The sequence below is a fragment of the Dryobates pubescens genome, chromosome 12, assembly GCF_014839835.1.
Source record: "Dryobates pubescens isolate bDryPub1 chromosome 12, bDryPub1.pri, whole genome shotgun sequence".
In the NCBI taxonomy this organism is placed as follows: Eukaryota; Metazoa; Chordata; class Aves; order Piciformes; family Picidae; genus Dryobates; species Dryobates pubescens.
Genome location: NC_071623.1, coordinates 19,752,373 through 19,772,389, shown reverse-complemented (window position 1 = coordinate 19,772,389; position 20,017 = coordinate 19,752,373). Strand labels below are relative to the sequence as shown.

The 20,017-nt window shown below is 40.1% G+C and overlaps 1 protein-coding gene across 2 annotated transcripts in view; it reads left to right on the top strand.

The window, feature by feature from the left end:
* The window catches only part of KCNJ15 (potassium inwardly rectifying channel subfamily J member 15), a 36,551-nt gene that overhangs the window by 3,608 nt on the left and 12,926 nt on the right, over nt 1-20,017 (top strand). The window contains exon 1 of one of the 2 annotated variants that reach the window (XM_054166016.1): nt 9,670-9,779. The exons of the other annotated variant lie outside the window; for it this stretch is intronic. The gene's annotated coding sequence lies outside the window, so the exon portion shown is untranslated. Of the gene's footprint in view, nt 1-9,669; nt 9,780-20,017 lie in introns of those variants that run through there. 2 annotated transcript variants of the gene reach the window in all.

Genomic DNA, 20,017 nt, shown 5'->3' with positions numbered 1-20,017 from the left:
AGGGTTCAGTGTCACTGTTTTTGCTAAATTCATCATAGCATGCAGCTGAAATGTATTGTGAGAAGCAGAAGCAACAGAGAGAGCTCCACATAAATGCGCAGAAAAAAGCTACACTTAAACTCCTCCAGAAGAGTGCCATAAAGATTTATGGAGGTCACGCAATTGCTTCATATAAAAACTTAGTGAATGATAAACCACTATGGATTCACCATCACTCTTTTTTTCTTTTAATCAGTTATTACTGGTATTGGATGTATTAGAGAAGAAAGCCACTGGTGGTCTGCTATTGAGGTCCACATGCAGGTGCAATTGCATATCAGACAGATAGTCTTAGCATACAAAACTGGAAGAGTTATTTAAGAGTTATTTCATGTAGTTGCAGCTAGGAAAAGGAGATTTTAAAACCATCAGATCATCTTGTGCCTCTTGTAAAATTGCTTGGCATTCTATTGGATTGGAGATTAAAATTATTGCATTGCAATGTCTTATTTCATGTCAAATGCAGATACATCAAGACAGTGCACAAACAGTGTATTTCTATGGGCTGAATGAAGTAGTCAATGAAAGCAGATAATCAGGCACTCAAAGGTTGAAGTTGGAATAACGACAGATATAAAATGCAACCATTTGAAGATAAATGAGGAAAGTGGAAGGAGGGTAAGAGGTGAAATCAAAGCATGGGAACAGCTGAACCCCAAAAGATTATCATGGTGGGAATGTTGCAGAAATCAATGTCAGAGATAGTCATGCAAATACAGCCAAGGTCAGCTCAACAAGAAACAGACCAAACAGGTTGGTCTGAATGGGTTCAGCTTATTGGTCTGGCACTATCTGCAGGGATGTAGCCAAACTGGACTCAGTGAGGGAACAAGCCCCTAGGCAGGGACAAACAGCAATGCTGCTGTGTTCCCAGTATTTGCTGAAAGCCTAAGAGATGCAGAGAAAGATGGTGATTAAAGAGATCATTTATGGTTGCCTGCAAAAGTTTTGATACATAAATTAAAGCTTCAGTGTAACACTTTTGTACACTGGTTGTGAAGCTTTACTGTAGCCATTCTATCTGTTTCTAGAAAGCTGGTCTCAGATTTTCATGCAGCTTGTACGTTACAATCTGTGGCTGAAATTCCTTTAAGAGCAAACCATGGGAGACAAACCTAGAGATGAATACCAATCAACTATTCAGCAGCATTACAGGTCATATTGCAATTAAATTTTCTCCACCTGCCAACTGGCACCAAATAAAGCTGAAATCTAGAGGGTGTGCATCCTCATAAACTAGAACTTCTGAAACAAATACACTTGCACTCCCAGAGACCTTTGGACAGCTGTAGTCTTTATTGTGGTCTGTAAGGAGACTGGCTTGTCCTGTCTGTACAGTATCTTTCAGACATATTTTCCGTGAATGATAAAATCAGGAGAATATGTGAGGGTGCATGAGGCCACCTGGGTGCTATGGCTTAATAGCAGACACGGGGTTTTGTTTTGGGATTGGTTTTGGCTTTGAGTTCTGCTCATCATCTCTGTCCTAATGCATAGACTGCAGTCTTTAAAGCCTCAAGAGACCATTTTCAAGCATGAGTACCTGCAGTTCAGCATCTATATCCATGTTTTAAGGCTCCTTCAAATGAAAAATGAAGAGCATCTAATGTTCTTGACCTAGACTTTGCCAGCTTTACAGGAAACTATCTGACTTAGGGCAATGGATGGAAACAGCACTGTTTTACTTCTTAATGGAGAGAAGCAGACATCCTATCTAAAGTACACTTAAAGGGACAAAACATATCCAGTTTCCTATTGAGTTGCTTGTTGTGTTGCTGTGCCTTGAAGATCACATTTAACGCCACTTCTCAATAGTTGTCTCTGTAACCCAAGAGTTCCTGATGTGAATGTGGTAGGGTCAAGGACTCTCATTAAAGGCGTGTTTTGCTCAGGTCAGTGTCTCCCAGTTAAATGTCTCTTCTCTTTGTCTGCTGCCATTTGCAAGCCTAAACAGTTCTTGCAAACATTTAAATAAGGAAAGCTCTGATTTGTTGGTTTTTTTGTACTTTCACTATTTGGCTTTACATGATGGATGGTAGGATTTATTATAGCTCAGAGGAACAAAGCATTTGCTATACAATCTGCTTGAAGCAAGCTGTCCTGGCAACGTCTGAAGAGTAATAGCCATGGTCCCTGAAAAAATTTTGCTCAGACTTTGTGAAAGAATTCTCCTTTGGGGCAGGGAGCAAGCACGGAAAAATGCAGCCCCAAAGGTCAACATTTTGCAATGCTTATGGCATATGAAAATAGGAGGTTGCAATGGAAACTGTGGTGCAATCGCAGTGACAACGGGTGCAGCCAGTACCCCTGTGCCATCTTCTTGTCATGAAACAATTCTTTTCTTCCCCTGCAATATTATATTTTACTTCCTCTCAAAGTTGATTTCAATTGATAAATTATGGCAGCTTTGCTTTCTACAAAATTTCATCTTAGAGAGGAGTCTTTTTAGTGCTGTCTGGACAAAAGTTTGCGCTTTTGGAAGACTACTTTCCTAATCTTTTTTTTTCTTTTTTTTTAGTAGGAACGCCATCATCTGTGTTGCATGCCCCAGGACAGTCTTTGTACATACACCTTACACCACAAACTCTATATCCTTCTCTACATTGCTCTCCTTTTGTGCATTTTCAGTAGCGTCACATTGCTGTCAACTTCTTGTCTGTAGCCTCACTTCGTAATCCTCTTTGATAAAATTTGGCAGCTACTTTCATTCAAAGCAGGGTGAGTCATCTAAAATGCACAGAATTACTGATTTAGTTTGTTCTGCCTTTTTAGTATGGCTTCCTAACAGACCATCTTGTCTGAGCATCTGAAAGTGGTAATAGTAATGGCACATTTCTTGTCCCACATGGTCACAGGCTTGAACAACTCAAATTCAATAAATGAAAGTCCAGGGCAGACTTCTTTGCAGAGCTCATATTGCTTCTCATGAAAATGATTTTCCAAGTAAAAAAAAAAATCCATTATTTCTCAAATTACTCTAGTGTAGAGCTCCATTAAAACACCACTGAGTTACAGAAGTAAGAAAATAACTAACCTGCTTACTGGAGACTGCTAAGAAATGTGTTTGAGAATTAGAGATTGTGTGATGGAGAATTCAGAGTGGACTGTCCAGATTTAGTGACCCCAATAAACGGAAGTCTGATTGAAAGATTTCCTTTCCCCTTGATGTCTTCTGAAATGTGCTATTGAAGATATGTGACAAGATATAGTTAGGAGGTATTGAGTATGAAAGATTCTCTTTGATGAATGTTCTTTGTACCACAGAAAACATATCAAAAGAAGGACATATCCAGTGTCTGAGAAGCTGGAGCCATCCAGTATTTCCCAGAAGGATTTCTGGTCATCAGGGCAGCTCTAAGTAAGGAAATTTACACTTAAGAGGAAGCCACAGGAACACTAGGGGGACTGATCATCATGGGTCAAGCAGGGCAAAATGATAGCTCAGAGTAAGCTGCTTCCCTTTCTTGTGGTCAGTGGTTCTAGCAGCCGACTACTTTTAGCCTTGTTTCTCCCAGCATCCCCTAGAGCAACACTTCTGGACCATAACCCTGGGCCACTTCTTAGGCCAGATATCCTGCCTGTAGCTGAGAGCAGTTTTCAGGCCCTGTAGAGCATAGTTCTCAGTGACAGCAGAGCTGATCCTGTGGCAACAAAATCAATGTTAGAGCTATAACCTGAGCGACCTGGAGAGCTGTTTGCTCTTGCTCTCATAAGACTGATCATGGAAGTGCTACAGGAAGCATCTTTGCTTCGTGGGTGCTACCAGCACTGTGAACAGATCATCCCCATAGAGAGGTTTATGCATCCTGCTGGCTCACCATGTGGCAAACCAAGCATGCACCCACCAGAGAGTTTTGGAAAGCAAACACATGTGGCCCAGTTCCAGGAATTTGAGGTGAATTTTGGCTGCTTTGGACATTTTGACCAGAATGGCATGGGATAGGAAATTAAAATCCCTCTTGGATCTGAAGCACATGATCATTTTCACTCTGATGTGGAAAGACAAGTTGAAATTGTATTCCTGCCTGTGAATGCGCCCTGACTCTAGGCTAGAATCAAACCAGGAGGATGCTTGTTTCCACAGTTGTGGAGAAAGCAGCCAAGTGTGCTTGGGAAGGAGCAGCTTTTCTCAGGGGACTGTTTATTCTTCAGAACTTTCTGCTCTCTGGTAATCCTTTTGTCATCTTGGGTGGTAACTTGTCAGTAGTTCTGTCATCAAGAAGCAACACCTCTGTGGAGGAGCTTAAACTTGGAAGCTGAGGTTTGCCATCAAAGTCTTTCCACACCTAGCAGTATAGCAGCCTTGATGAGGCTCTGAAATCCAGAGCCAGATGTACGAAGAACAATCATCTTCCTTAATGTTAACAGATAAGACACATCCAAACTGCAGTCTTCTTGAATCCATATTGTTTGGGCTGAAGTCGAAGCTTTTGAATGCATTAACTGCCGTGGTAACTAGGCTTCCACAAAGGTCACTGCTTGATTCATTGAGAACAGAACTGGGTCCTTCTTAGCCAGATCCTGCCGTGTGAAGCTCGTCAAGTGGAATAAAATCTCCTTCCAGTTATACGCTTTTCATGTGCACAAATCTCCCTTAGGAACGACAGTGTCAGCCACAACGTCTCGCAGTCTCACAATGCAAAGAACGTATGTTGGAGAGCTTGTACACAAATCACTGCTTTAAAGCGTAGCAGGCTAGGTAATGTGCTGTGAATTCCTTGGTGTGGTCGCTCTTGCAATGTCAACAAAGAGGCAGCAAAAGAAAAAAGAAAGGGGGAAATGTGCATCAACCATTCTGAGAGCACACATATACAGTGAGAGTGTGGTTTCTGATTTCTTTGGAGTGTGAAGATTGATTGATGTGCCCCTTACCATTCACGTACTTGGACAATTGCATTTCCTACAGCATCTTCAGGTCTAGTGCTTTACCTAATCTATTGGGAATGTGTGTAATGAATTTTCACCCTTTCAGTTCTTTTTTTATTGGGAACTTCTTCAGTAACTAGCAGATGAATGGCTTGACTTGCAGTGTAGATGAATAATGAACAGGGGAAAAGTACAAAAATAGGAGACTATTAAAAAACAGTTAAAGGAAATATACAGCAAAGAAAGTATATAGTCACAGGAGAGTTTCTCTCTATGTTTAACAAGAACCAGTTTTGGATTAAATACTTTGAATATCTTGTATTCAACCATGCTGCTTTGGAAAGTATATGTTTATATTTCTATACAGAAAGTCAGTGAAACTTTAGCTGCAGGGGATCTTCTAGTAAGCTTATGAATAGGAAAATAAATATAGGTTGGTTTCTTACTTCTAAAATCAAATTCTTTCATGTGCACAGCAATGTGGAGGTTTTTACCATTTTAAACATGTAATTTTAATCATGGATATGTCTTGCACTGAATGTTTTGTGAAATGGTATTTGGGCTTACTTCTGCATTGTATGGTATACATGGTTACTGTTAATATGAAGTGGATAGTTTCTGTTACACTACTTTTACAGTATTCACTTTCAAATCAAGACACATTTTGAAGTAGTGAGTCCATGGACAACATAGGCAACATCCTAAGCTACCTGAAGGGTGGTTGTAGCCAGGAGGGGGTTGGTCTCTTCTCCCAGGCAACCAGCACCAGAACAAGAGGACGCAGTCTCAATCTGCACCAGGGGAAGTTTAGGCTTGAGATGTTGAGCTTGAGTTCTTCAGAGAGTGTTGTTAGCCATTGAAATGGGCTGCCCAGGCAGGTGGTGGAGTCACCATGCCTGGAGGTGTTCAAGAGGTGATTGGACGTGGCACTTGGTGCCATAGTTTAGTAGTCATAAGGTCTTGGGTGACAAGTTGGACTTGATCTTCGAGGTCTTTTCTGACCATATTGTTTCTATGATTCTGTGATCTTTACCAGTTTCTTCTACTAACTGAAGGCCTTGCTATTACTGATACAGTTTTTCAAATGGCTGCAATTAAAAAAAAACCAACATATATATAGATTAAGATGGAAATTCAGGTGGTACGTGCAGAAAATATTACATTCTAATAGTTTATTATTGAAATATAAACACAGTATTTGGGCTGTATGATTGACATGGCTGCAGAATGCAGAGCACCATGAATCATAACAAAATAGTTCTGGCCTCCAACCAGCACAACTGAACACTTTAGCAAACTGTTTTGACTTGAAGGGTGCACTAACAATAAATGTGATATTACAAGACATAATTTTTTGTGTCTTTTCCCCCCACTTTGTTGTGTTCGTCAAGAAACGCATCTAAGGTCTCGCTCTGCTACTATCCCAATATTACAGAAGGAGCCCAAGTCCTGAGAGACCATGAATGCAACAGTGTGTAGGCATCAAGAGTGATTTTTCTGGGAGCTGTGCTCCTCAGTACTTCCAAGCATCTGGGGAAATGTAGATAAGGCTCACCTTTACACCAATATTTAGGTGCATAAAAGTCCAAATACACGTTTAGCAGTTCTCAGGTGAACATGTCTGCTCAGGACATGTTGAACAGGACCTCTTTATGAAAAGTTCATTTCTAGTCATGTCTTATTTTGTACAACAATCCAAATTTCTTTGTGTCCTGTGCCTGATTTTTAACTCATGAATTTGAGGTTCACAGGAACAGAGCTTGAACTGTCACTGGAGTTTTTCACCATTCCCACTGTACACACCTTCATGAGCTGAGGGTCACACATGAGAAGTCCAAAGCACTTTTTCCATAAAAAAGTAGCTGCCTTTTAGATGAAGGATAAGTTGGATGTGCAGATCTGATGTGTAGGACTAACTTTCCTGCCAGGGATTCTAGTTTTATTGCCTCTTTTTCTAATTTAACTCTCTTCAGAGCCAAAAAGCCTTGAGCAAATCTTTTACCATCCTGGGATTTCCCAGTCATCTCTACTGATTGAAGAAGTTTGGTTAAGTATTTCAACTTCTCTGACCCTAATTTATGAAATCTTACCTGTTGTTGCTTTAAGGAGACAGGCTTATGAGCTTTTAGGAACAACATGTGAGTTTACACATTTTGGAAGGTATGAACTAATAAATTAGTTTATTCTTCTGTCTCGCCTCTGCAGTTGTATAGGAACAGTTCAGCACCACCTGGTCACCCACCAGGAAGTGATACTTGTTTAAGATATTTTGCTTGTAATAAAGGAGGAGTAGGAGCTGAGCACAGACTGCTGTTGTATTGTATGGAAGTGACCCATAGTCTGTTCTTCCTCTCCTGGCCAGACATTCCTCTCACTCCTCTCAAATTCAGGTGACCTCTAGGTGAAGTGTCTCAGGTCACTAGACTGGCAGAAAAGTAATCCGGCAGAAGGGAATATAAATATGGCACTTTGTGTATATAACAAGCTGACAGGATTCATTGAGGTGGTCATACATGTACAAGAGATGGTGCAAAATTAAAGTAGAGAGAAAGTGGGGAATGAGAAATTGGAACAATGCTTTGCACTGCCATGAGCAGTGTGGTGAACTCAGTCATCTTCTGGAGCCTCTCCATAGCTTCCTGGGAGAGAGGTTTTGTAGTCATCACTTCCTGCTAAGAGCTGTGATCACCTTTTTTTCCTCTGCTAAATGAATTAATGGAAAACTGTGTTCAAACAAGAACATTTACATCTTAAATTCAATCATGCAAAGCTGGGAAATGCCTATACAACTTAAACTCTACCCTATACACTGCCAGTGTCTTCTGGAATGTTCTAGAGAGTCACAGGAATTAAAAACTGAATTGTAGTGTATTTTTACAAAACATTAAATACATCATTCAGAGCACATTCTCATATTATCTTCTCCCAACAGACCCTCACATTATAGCTGATTTCACAGGCCCTGTGTTACCATGGATGATGGTTTGGGAGATGTGTAAGACTAGCACACATTCAGTTATGATTTGGGCAGTTTCCCAAGCTTTGCAAGGAAAAAAAAAATAAAGGAAAAAAATAAAAAAGGGAAAAAAAAGGAAAAAAAAAAGAAAAAAAAAAAAAGAGAAAAAGGGGGAAAAAGATAAAAAGGATGAAAAAAAGGGAAAAAGAAAGGTGCAACTGAGCATTTTTAATAATGTATAATTCAGTTACAACTAAGTATAATTTAAGTGGATAGTGAAGAAGAATTTCTAGCATAGGTGCTTCATGTCATGACATTGCAGAAGGGTCTGCAAATGGAAGAGTGTATCTGAAAGCAGAAAAAGACATTTACAAGCATTTATATATACACAATGAAAACTGATAGGAGCTCTTGCCATCTCCCTCATAGTAAATATAGAGAAAGAGATATCAGTGCAACAGGTTCATGGATTTGGAGAACAATCCAAGTCTTGTGAAATTCTTTAGTCTCTGGCAAAGTGAAGAAAAAAAAAATCACATCTAACTGTTGCTCTTTTAAATGTAAAACAGCTGCTGCCTACTGGCACTGCTTGAATGCCTTCATACTTGACCACTTAAAGGCAGAATTCCAGCCATTAGTTTCCTGTGTTGCATGTCACAACATTATTAATGTCTGATAATGGCATTGAAATGCCTGTTTACCAATGCTGCTGATGAAAGAAGAAATTTTGCCTTTGCTAATGTATTCTCTGTGAATCCGAAGTGGGCACAATTTTGTTAGTAAACCACATACCACATGTGTTGATTATGTTGGACCGCAGGATGTCCCGGCAGGTGGTGCTGAGCTACAGGTGTATTGGACTAGCTTGCTGAGATGTGTAGTTCATGGTAGCGGTGTTGCTGGGAAATGGGCACAGAAGAATGATACCCAAGGGCTATGACATTAGCATTTTTAGTGCTACAGTGAGTTGCCTTTCACAGCTGCTGTTTTCATTCAGTTCTGGGAATCTTATCAAATACCAGAGTGGTACCAACAGTAGTGTGCAGGCTTCACAGATGGCAAATACACACACCTCTTCCTTGCTGTGTTCAAGGTACCTGACTTTCCTCAATTCAAATCAGCATGGTGCTTTTGCTTTGAGGAAACAAGAGCTGAAAGTCACTGAAGTAAACCCAGAATAAGTCATCAGAGGAAAAGTGTTGTGGCTAAACAGATTGGAAACTTTGGTGGTCAGGGATTTCATCTGCATCCGTGGCTGCTACAGCTCAGTGTGTTACAGCCATAGTATGAAATTATTTCAGATGAGTTTCAGCCTCCCTTTTGCCAACAGGAAAGGGTTGACTTTTTGCTCTTCTTACACTTTTCTTAATATTATACAACCACTTGTAACCTTATTTATTTAGGCAAAAAGGCCTTTAAGGGACTTTGATCAGGGTGGCTAAAGTTTCTTCAAAGATTAACTGACGTTCTTTAGAAGTACATCAGTTTCCTCTTAAGCAGGTATTTGCTTACCACGTAACTGGGTGTTGAGTGCTATGTAGTTATAAAGTTTGCCGGGCTCAGCTGTAGATTTCCTTAAGACATACTGCTGACATCACTGAGTCTCCTCTCGGACTATTTTTTTTCTCTCTCTCTCTGTCTTTCCCCCTCCCTCCTTCTCCTCCCTCCCTCCCTCCCTCCCTCTCTCTAGTTTCTTTATTCAGGTAATTCCTACTCAGACTTATTCCAACTTGTTTTTGACTGACAGTGAGGGAAGGGAAAGTCTCTGAGGGTTGTGTTTTGGTGATTTTGATTTTTTTTTTTTAAACCCTGCACTCATGCTTTGTTGAAAAGACATCCAACCTTTTGTAAAAAAAGATTGTTTGACTTGTCATGACGATAACATCTAGTAAGGAATCTGAACGTTGCTCTTTTACAGGTAAGAGGTGTTTGTCAAAAATGCATACATGCTGAACAGTGCTTTGGAAACTGTGTGGAACTGAAAGCTGATGAGTGCGTTCTCTTTCCTATCTTGCTGCTATTTTAGTGGTATAGGGGATTTATAAACTGTTTGTGAAAGAAAAATGTTTATATGATTATGCCTTTTCGTGAACTTTGAGATACAGGCAGTTTAGCAATGATAAAGTAAAAGCTGTCATGGTTTGGTCTTTCCACTGATGCAAGCAGTTGAATGCAGGGTTTGTAATGTATGTGGCTGATATTTCCATATGTTGAAGGGGGCAGATACTGAACCTATCTTTGTAAATGTTTACCTACCAATGACTTGTTCTTAGAGAAATACACATTGCTTTTTAGGAGTAGTCAAATCTTACTCTTTTTGAGGATGCAGAGATCAAATGTAATTTTCAATAGTGGAAAAACTTGCCTAGCATTTATTTAGCCCCTAATACCTACCTGTATGAGAAAACTCTCTGTAAGTTTGACATGGTAGGTATAAGGAATGTAAATATCTAGGTGGAGAACCTTATACATTTTCTTCCAACATTTGCATGTATCTTCATATTATTTATTTACAACAGCTTTGCCTTATCTTCACTAATAAGTCTGAGCCTGCAGTGCAAATTCCCATCTACTTCCATGTAGATAATTTTTCCCTCCCTTTATATTTTCACATAGGGGTGATGCAGTAAAGAGATTTACAGATAAATTCCCTTTTTTCTCCATGACATTCTGGTCATAAAAAGGAACAAAGCTGGCTCTCCTTTGTGAACCAGGACAACCTACATTACTTTTTAACTGACCTTGTTTCCTCACTTGGCTTTGACTGTGTACTTAGAGGTATTTCTAGGGTCTTTCTGATCACAGTGCCTGAGTATCTATCTGCCAAGTCTATTGTCAGCATTCTCCTGTGTTGTTACTTCATTCTTTTAAAATTGAGGGGGAAAGAGGGCAATTTGCTATTACAGAAATTTATTTCCTTGGCTGTAAAATGTCACTATGCTCTCTGCACTCTCTAACAGCCAGCTTATAGGAGGGGGAAGACAAGCCTGGAATGTTGCGTAGTGCTGTTTGTCCGGTACAAACTGGCATTGCTTTTGTAAAGAACGCTGTAGATGAGACCAAAAAACTCCCCAAGAATTTCATCCCAGTAAATAAGGCATGGCCTACAGACAAAACCAGCAGCAGATGACTTAGGCTTCACTCTTCCAAAATACATACTATACTTCAGTCTTGTTACTTTTTATAGAATTTCAAGTTAAAACAAATAGGGTTTTTTTTTTATCCTGGCTTCTCATACAACAAAAGAAACAAGCCATCAATCCACAGCCCTGATTGGAGCTGAAATTTTTGTTTGTCCAGATTTTATTAAAGCAGTCTGGAACATCATTCCCTCCTTCTCTCCTGTTTCTCTGTCCTAAAACGCATAGTTCACACAGACAGGCTGTATTCTGGGAACAGGTAGAGACCAAAGCTGTGATGTATCATATGGTACTTTCGTGAGGGGCCAATGAAAACAGAAGCTTAACTGGTTTCCATGCTGAACCTCAGAACATTCTGAAATTAATTTTGATTTACTTTATTCCAGGAACAACAAAGCAGATTATGGGATGACTTTTTGCTGTCGTTGTTGCTTAACGGAGAGGAAAATCTTTAGCCTATGAAAATTGTTAGCTTATTGGCTACACTGTGCATGCAAAAATTAGGAAAAAATATTGATTGGCGTATCAAACAGTTAAAATGATCCTCTTCAGTCCAAGCAAATTAACTAAATGTTCAATATATATGAAAGCTACCTTCGTGCTGAGCTATTCTTAACCCCTTGGGATGAGAGAACATTCATGACTTGCTTGAATGAGTTACTACAGTCTCAAGAATTATCTTAGCAAGCAGTGTGTTTGTGTCATTAATCTGGTAAATATCTTGGCATTAAGCATGTGCATGGTCTTGGAGTAAACATGGCACAGCCAAAAAAGTAGTTCCATTGTACTGATTGTGCATGAATTGAAATGCCTGCTCATTCTATACCTATCTAGCTGTGAAAAATATGTGGAGAGCGGCCATAAACAATGGGCACATTATTAACTGGGCTGGAGGAAGGAATAAAAAATGGTAAGTAAGAACCATAGCATCTTTCCCTCCTCCCAGACATATGAAATCGTCTTTGTATGACTACCACACTCTGAGGTTCATAGCAGGTTAGAGGTCATGGTCAGGCAAAAAAATGAGCAAGTAACAACATGAATGTTCCAAGCATTATCATCCTTTACTGGACAAAATAAATGCTTGGACATAAAGTGGGGAGGTGTATGTTTCTCGCTAACACATCTACAGTCATCTTACCCCACTGGGGTGAAAGGTGTTTAGCAGAGCCATTTGCAAACCTTGGGCTGCCTTTTATGAAAGGTTGAAATTGAACTGCTGGGACACAGGTTGGGTTGAGCACATATCTCAGGGAAGTACCAGGGTGTCATGCATTTCTTGTCTGCATGACACCCTTAAGGATACAGGGAAACCTTAGTAAGCTTTTAGTCACCTGGGCTTGTGAATCCCCTTGGCCTTCTTTCTAAGGACATCTGCGCTGCTTTGTAGGTGTCTGTGGTGAGCATTTTACCATTTTGAGATAGGCATTTCATTACCTGCAAAGCCCCTGCCCTCCCTGAACTGTGTCTGCTGAGTTATGAGAGCCAGCTGCCTTTCTGTTGCCTCCCAGGAGGGCTTCTTGATTAAGAAATGTCATTTTGGGTTTTTTTTCCTATTTGGTTCAAAGTAGCCACTGCAATTTGACCTTCAGGGCATGTAGCATTTTATCTGGCTTTTAAGGTGGAGGGGAGCTCTAAAGCTTGAGAACTGCAGCCAGGTGCCTTTTAAAAATCATACTTGATTCCTTTCTAGTTTGTTTTTCTCATAGAGTTTGTCAGCTAGATTTTCCATGCTTAGAAAGTGTAGGTAAGCCACTTTCTCTTTGTAAATCAAAAGTGATAAAGTACAATAAGTTTTGACTGGAACAACAGTATGGCCTGATTAGATTAATTTAATCTCCATTGCTTTAACTGAGGTGATTCACTCTTGGTTAGTTCATAGTTCGCAGGATACCTCTCTGGTTTTACGTTACAGGCTTTTCCTTATCAACAATTAGCACTTCTACATTGAAGCTATGTAATAGAAATGTTTATCTCTTGAATAAATTACCACAATCTGTAACAAAGGAATATCTATACAAGTACACCTACTTAGATGACTTTAAAAGCACACTGTTAGCACGTGATAAGAAGGGGAAAATACATTATGATTAAAATTTCCCCTTTTCCTCACCAAAATTACACAGCCTGATGAAAAATATCTAACAAAATAGAGGTTCACAACATTTTAACCAGTATATAATTTCTGATTAAATGATTTTTATAATTTTTTTTCCTAAATTTTTTTTACCTCATCCATAAAATATCTCCATAAGTGTCACCTTGTTTTCTGCTCAGTGATGATCCCACTCAAAGCTGTCCTCTTCTGAACCCCCTTCCAGCCTGTCGCTCAAGCAAACAGGCTTCAGTTTCCTGATGCCTTATCCGGAAATAATGTTTCCTGAATGTTTCCTTCCTCAAACACTTCAACACCAAACCTATCAACAGTTCCCTCTCTCCACAATAAATAGTCAATCTACAACTCTGTGTACTGCAGCAGTGGAGAATAGGGCCAAGGGAAGACAAAGAAAGGTGAGCTTTTTCACAGCATTTGAGCAAAGCTGGACTTCACTCACACACCAAAGGTACACAGACATGTGGAAGCAGGTGTGTTTGAGTGATAAAGATTCTTTTTGTTAGGTAAATGACAAGTGCAACAATGCAAAAGCTTGGGATGAAAAAAAAATTAAACTAACTTTTAAGGCAACATTTCATTGTTTACCATACTGAGTTTCATTACCTGGCATACTTGGTGACCTCACTGGTACCTAGTAGTTGGTCCCTTGACTGTTCCTGGCATTTTACTTTTAGATCACATCTCCTCTTTCCCTTAGATTAAGCAGAATGCCAGTTGTTACAGTGGACTCTGTTTATGAGTTATGAATTAACATAGTGAACGTCACCTCCTGGGTGCTGGCCTTCAAGGTGTCCGTTACCTGTTGCGAAACATTCTACATAAAAGGTGCTGAAAGCTCTTGTCAAGGCACAAAAAAAAGTCAAACATTGAAATGACCTGCACTGTAAAGTACTGAACACAGCTCAGGCAGGTGTGGGAAAGCTGACAACACAGGTTTATCTATCTATAATTATAGGACCAAAAAAGAAAAAGGTTCCAGGTCTGGCTCTCACTGTCTGTGGGAACTGTAGAGGCCAGAGCAGCTCTTCAGCTAGTGACATCACATGATGAGCTCCAAGCTGAGGCCTATTTATTTTCACCTGTAAGAGCAGATTTCAACAGATTTCAAGCTAAAGATGTACTGAACCTCAAGTATATAATTTTGGAACATAGATGGCTATTATTTAATGTTGATTTCTTTTTCTGTCAGCATAAAGTGACCAAAGCTTTGACTTGATCATGACCCAGAATTATATTTATTTGATAGTAAACCTCTCTGTTCTATGTAAAGTCTCAGGTGACAAGAAGCATAAAATCTTATTCTAAGAACATGTCTTATCATTTATGTGCAGAAATCCAAGGAAATGCTTCGGTGGAACAATCCCAGTGATATATCCTCCTGCTGCACCTTGGTGCGGGGTTCTGTCTATGCACATTTATTTCTGGTTTATAAGCAATGAAAATATTACAGAGGGCATCATACCTTTGAATCCTACATTATTCTTTAGATCTTTGTAGTGGGTTGAAATTCCACCACCCCCACCCCCCACAACATTAAAACTACCACAATCTTAAAAATAATGTTACATAATAAAGAAAAATAGCTTTTGTTTCTGATCACTTTATCTGACCTTAAGAAACTTGTTAAGCACTCAAGCTGTCACATCAAGACTGATGGTGTTACAGAAGTCAATAACCTTTGCGTTCTCACTAAAAACACTGATTTAAGCATGTTGCTGATAATGCATACTATATGAACTCAAACATCAACACTGAAATCTGAAAAAATGAAAAAGCAGGGGGAAGGACCAGATCCTCATTCCCTGGCCTCAGAAGAAAACAATGATTAAAGTTTCAGAATTTACTGAGGTCCTAGACCTCCAGGTTCTATTAACAGAAATTAATTCTGATCTTCAGCTTTGCTCAGTTTAAGACAGTGCAGGCTACTGAATGGCTCTAGTTTAGTCTTCTTATCTTTTCTCACCAATTACTAGCTTCAACTTGCTGAATGGCAGAAGCAGATTTGAGCTGTGCTGTGGAAAGGTGAACCTTTGAAAGAAGCAGTGGTAGCAGAGATGTGAGATGCAGGCTGTTCACAGGCAGGCCAGGATAAAACCATCATGGATGAGGAAGCTTTTCTCAGCACGAGCATGATGAATCCATAGTTTGGTAAGGGGTCCTGGAAAAGGAGTGCCTCCAAGAAAACAAATTTCTTGTTATGAATGCTGATATTGAACACAGCCTACAATCAGAAGTTATTTCTCATCATGCTGTAGGTCCTCAACATGCTTTGCAGTTAGATCAACAAAGAAGAAAACTTCAGATCTGCTCTAAATTATTTCAGATCTAACAGTGAGGAGCAATGCAACACAAAGGAGGAACTTGCTAGGTGAACATAATGATGAGCAGTTGTTTGTTGAGGTCATAATGTGTCTCAAAACATATGTTTTCAGCATTTCTTTGGAAGGTGGTGAAAGGGGGAATTTCACATATGTCAAATAGGAAGCTATTGTGGAATAGCATAAGAGAAGTCTAAATCATGAAGCTGACAAGGAATAGCCATTGATGAGAAAGAGGAGTGAGGTGCCAATGAAGAGGACAAGAAAGCAGAGCTATGGGGAACAGGGTAGTAGCTATGAAAGGTTTGGTTTTTAACTTTATGTGTATGAAGTAATGAAGGAGGTTTTTGCATTAATGAAGGGGAAAATTAGCAAAAAGGATCAAAATAGCAAAAAGGAAATAAGTTTTTATCCCTAGAACTTTGAGTGATTGGCCATGGAACAGTGAACTGTGAGCAAGAGGTACATTGGGAAATGATTAATTAATATACAGAAATCCTGGAGTTGAAGAAAAGGTGGCTCCTGGAGATGCTGTGGCATCAAGCTGCCTACAGACATGAAGTCTGAATCATATAGCAAGTGAAGCAGAGAAAGTGCTTTCCGAAAGGACGCATCATTTTGGGAAAGACTGGGCTTGACAATGTGTCACCAGAGCAGTGAATGAAGGAGTTTTCTGCATTGCTCTAAGCTGCCATCTGGCTGATGGAATTGCAGTCTCTGAGACTTTGAGCAATGACCTAGACAGGCTGGGTCAATGGGCTGAGGCCAATGGTATGAGATTCAACAAGGCCATATGCAGGACCCTGCGCTTTGTCCAAAATAACCCCATGCAGTGCCACAGGCTGGGGGATGAGTGGCTGGAGAGCAGCCCAGCTGAGAGGGACCTGGGAGTGCTGGTTGACAGCCAGCTGAACATGAGCCAGCAGTGTGCCCAGGTGGCACGGAAGGCAAATAGCATCCTGGCCTGTATTAGGAATGGTGTGGCCAGCAGGACTAGGGATGTAATTCTGCCCGTGTACTCAGCACTGGTGAGGCCTCATCTCGAGTACTGTGTGCAGTTCTGGGCCCCTCACTTCAGGAAGGATATTGAGGTGCTGGAGCAGGACCGGAGGAGAGCGATGAGCCTGGTGGGGGGCCTGGAGGGAAAGTCATATGAGGAAAGGCTGAGGGAGCTGGGGTTGTTCAGCCTAGAGAAGGGGAGACATAGAGGAGACCTTATCACTCTCTACAACTACCTGAAACGAAGTTGTAGTCAGGTGGGGGTCAGGCTCTTCTCCAGGGCTTGGTGTGAAGCTGTGTCAGGGGAGGTTTAGGTTAGATATTAGAAAGCAGTTTCTCACAGAAAAGCTGATTAGGCACTGGAATGGACTGCCCAGCGAGGTGATGAAGTTGCCATCACTGGAGGTCTTTAAGAAAAGCTTGGATGTGGCACTTGGTGGCATGGTTTAGCTAATGTCATGGTGTTAGGTCAGAGGCGGGACTTCATGATCTCAGAGGTCTTTTCCCGCTTCAGTAATTCTGTGATTCTGTGATTTTCCTAATCCTGCTTAGCCACTTTTTGCAACCACTTTAGCAATTGTCCACAAAATAGGAATTCTGTTCAACATCACTAAAATAGCACATAAATCAGCACTAAAATAACATACAAATGTCTGCTAGGTGTAGTTACACGTCTCCCATCAAGTGCATGTTTTCAATGAAAATGGAGGCTTTATTAAATAAAATATTACAGGAAAACTACAGAGAGTTACATATAAAAAAGTTTTGGGGTTTTTTTCCACTGTAAGAATGATTTCTTGTGGGAGATGTAGTTGATTTTCTCATATTCCAGTTATTCTTAGTGCCTTGGCGTCTTGGCCACACTCTATTTCCATTGATGTAAGAAGCCTTACAACAAGGCGACAGAAAGCAATTTGGGGAATGGTGGTATTTTTTTGTCCTTATAAATCAGGCTGCTTGGAAAACATCAAAGTGGCTTCTGACATTCATGGCATGTGTAAAACTTACTAAAAACAAGGTAGAAGTTGCTGAATATTGTAGAATTTTATAAATAATTTTGAGGTATCCTGAATGTAGTCGGAAACTATTCTCAGCAGAGCGGGAACAATGTTCTATTTAGTTCAGTTGCTTCACTGATCAAAGCTAGACTTTCCCAGGTTCCCAACTGTAAAAGATTGCAGAGCTTTTGAGACGGCATGGGATCATAAATGAATAGCCGTATAGATAAGAGATGTGTAAATAAACAAGCAAAATAACCTCCTTTGAGCATAAGGAAATGTAGTAACTTTGAAAAACAACATGAGCTTTTATTCCTGTTTGGGCACATCATCACTGCTGGTTTTTTTCCCCCAGCCTCTTGTAACACAGCATCACAAAGCTTACACGGAGGTTCCCAAGAAACTCTAGGACAAAGGAAAATGACTAGTGAATCACACACTTATGTCCCCAGATCCCAACAGTGAGGCCAGACATTGTCTCTGCTGTACTCCCAGAGGAACAGTAGTTCATTGCACAAGCTGCACTTGTCACAGAACCAGCCAGGAAGCTCATGTGGTCTTCACAGTTACAGAAGGCTGAGATATTTTTTTGTAAGTCAAAAGTCTCATGGGCCAAAAATACATATTTAGGTCAGATGAAAGGTGTTATACATTAATGTGAACAAGATAGATCAGCTTAGGCTGAAAAATTCTGAAAAACAATTTGAAAAGCAAAAAAAAAAAGGTAAAAAATGTTTTGACTTTGTGGAAGCAAGATGTTGCCATCTGTCGCTTCAAGGAATCCATTGTCCTTCAACTGATCTAAATTGGACACATACATGCATATCCACACAATGCTAAAGCAAAATGAAAGATGTTGGGTTGATTTCAACAAACAGCATCTTCAATCCAGACTGACTTTTTTCTATTTTATGAGAAAAGTTGAAACATTTTGGGTGGTTTGGGGTTTTTTGTTTGTTTGTTTGTTTGTTTTGGTATTTTTGGTTTGGTGAAAAAAAAAACACCAAAAAAACCCATTGATGTGCACCAGTACATTCATGCTATTTCCTCCTTTTCAGAAGCCACAGGTTCTGCAGCAGACTGAGGGGTCTGTGTCATGGAAATTGGAATGGACAGAGTAATTTGAAAAAGAAATGAGTAAACTAAATATTTTTTTTTCCCCTCCTCTAATTCCGTGGGAGTTTACCTGGAAGAGACACAATCCTGACCTGTGTAATCTCCCAGTCAAGAAACTTAGGAAAGAGCCATTTCTTTAAAATATTTCTTTTTCACTTATTCCATTTTTTGCAATATAAGAGTGACAATAAAGTTCTGTACAACGTTAACACTTTGTTGATGGAAAGGGTAAATAATTAACCCAACATATTTTCTTCTCCATCCCCTCACAACGAAGGGATGCAAAAACAGCCCACTTTTAAATCCACAGGCTTATTTCAGTGTAACTTGGCAGATGAACAGAAGTTTCAGAAAGTACATTCCAAGAAGCTTCATGAAACTAGGTGTCTGTGTAAGTCAGTGAGACTTTATTAATCCCTTTGCTGAGAAGAGGAAATCAAGGGGGACCAGTCTTAATCAGAAATCAGAGAATCCTCACGGAGGTGAGTCTAATGTAAAAGGTTTTGCATGAAGCTTGTATGTTGTTACAGCGTGGGGTTCACCCTGGACATGCACTATCAGGAAAGAACAAGGCTTTGCTGGCTTGGGATCTCCTGTTATCCCATGAGCTACAACAGTAGCCCTTGTAGGAGGGAGGGAAGGTGTGGGCAGGGGGAGTCCTGAAGCCTTCCCTCAGCCATGCTGCTGCAAATGACAAGAGACCTTTGCTCTCAGTTCACCACCTTCCACAAAGCTGCTCATGACCTGAAATATCCTATTAAAGGGAGCTTGGACATGACACAGCTGAAAAATATCCTTTCCATTTAAAACTCCCCAATGTTTCTCAACGTTAAGCTTTGATTTATTTATTTTTTCTACATTCCTCTCATAAAATATCAATGCATTAAAGTGTTGCTAAAGTGCTTCACGGAAACAGAATGGAAAAAGTGACCAGCCAGCAGCTTACCCTACTTTCACCTTATAATTGTTAATTTTTAAAAGCCTTCAGAATTCCACAAATACAGCTCCAAGTCCCAAACAAACAGTGGAGTTTTGATCCCACGCACCTCCACCCACAGTCAGAAATAGAGTATTCCCACTGATGACACTGGGACACTCTTCCATTTCTATTCTGAAATAATAGGTAAAACTAAATTCTTCTGAAGGCTTTTCCTCCCTCTCCTCTATGCTCTCTATCCCTTCCTCCCTGCAAAATGTGCAGAAGTAGAAAAAGGGCATTTTTCCACTCATTGCATAGAGAGTATGAAAGCTTGGCACACAAGTGAGCTATGTACTGGAATTTGGGTGGGTCTAGGAAAAAGCACAGACTTCAGTGGAAAACATATATGGGTGTGTGTGTATGTGTGAGAAAACAGCCTTTTAAACCCTAAATTAACCACATCCATGGATTGGTCAGGGAAAAGGGGGGGAAAAAAGAGAGAGAGAGAGAGAGAAAGTTGTCCTGAAATAAAATTCTTGGGCAGTACTGA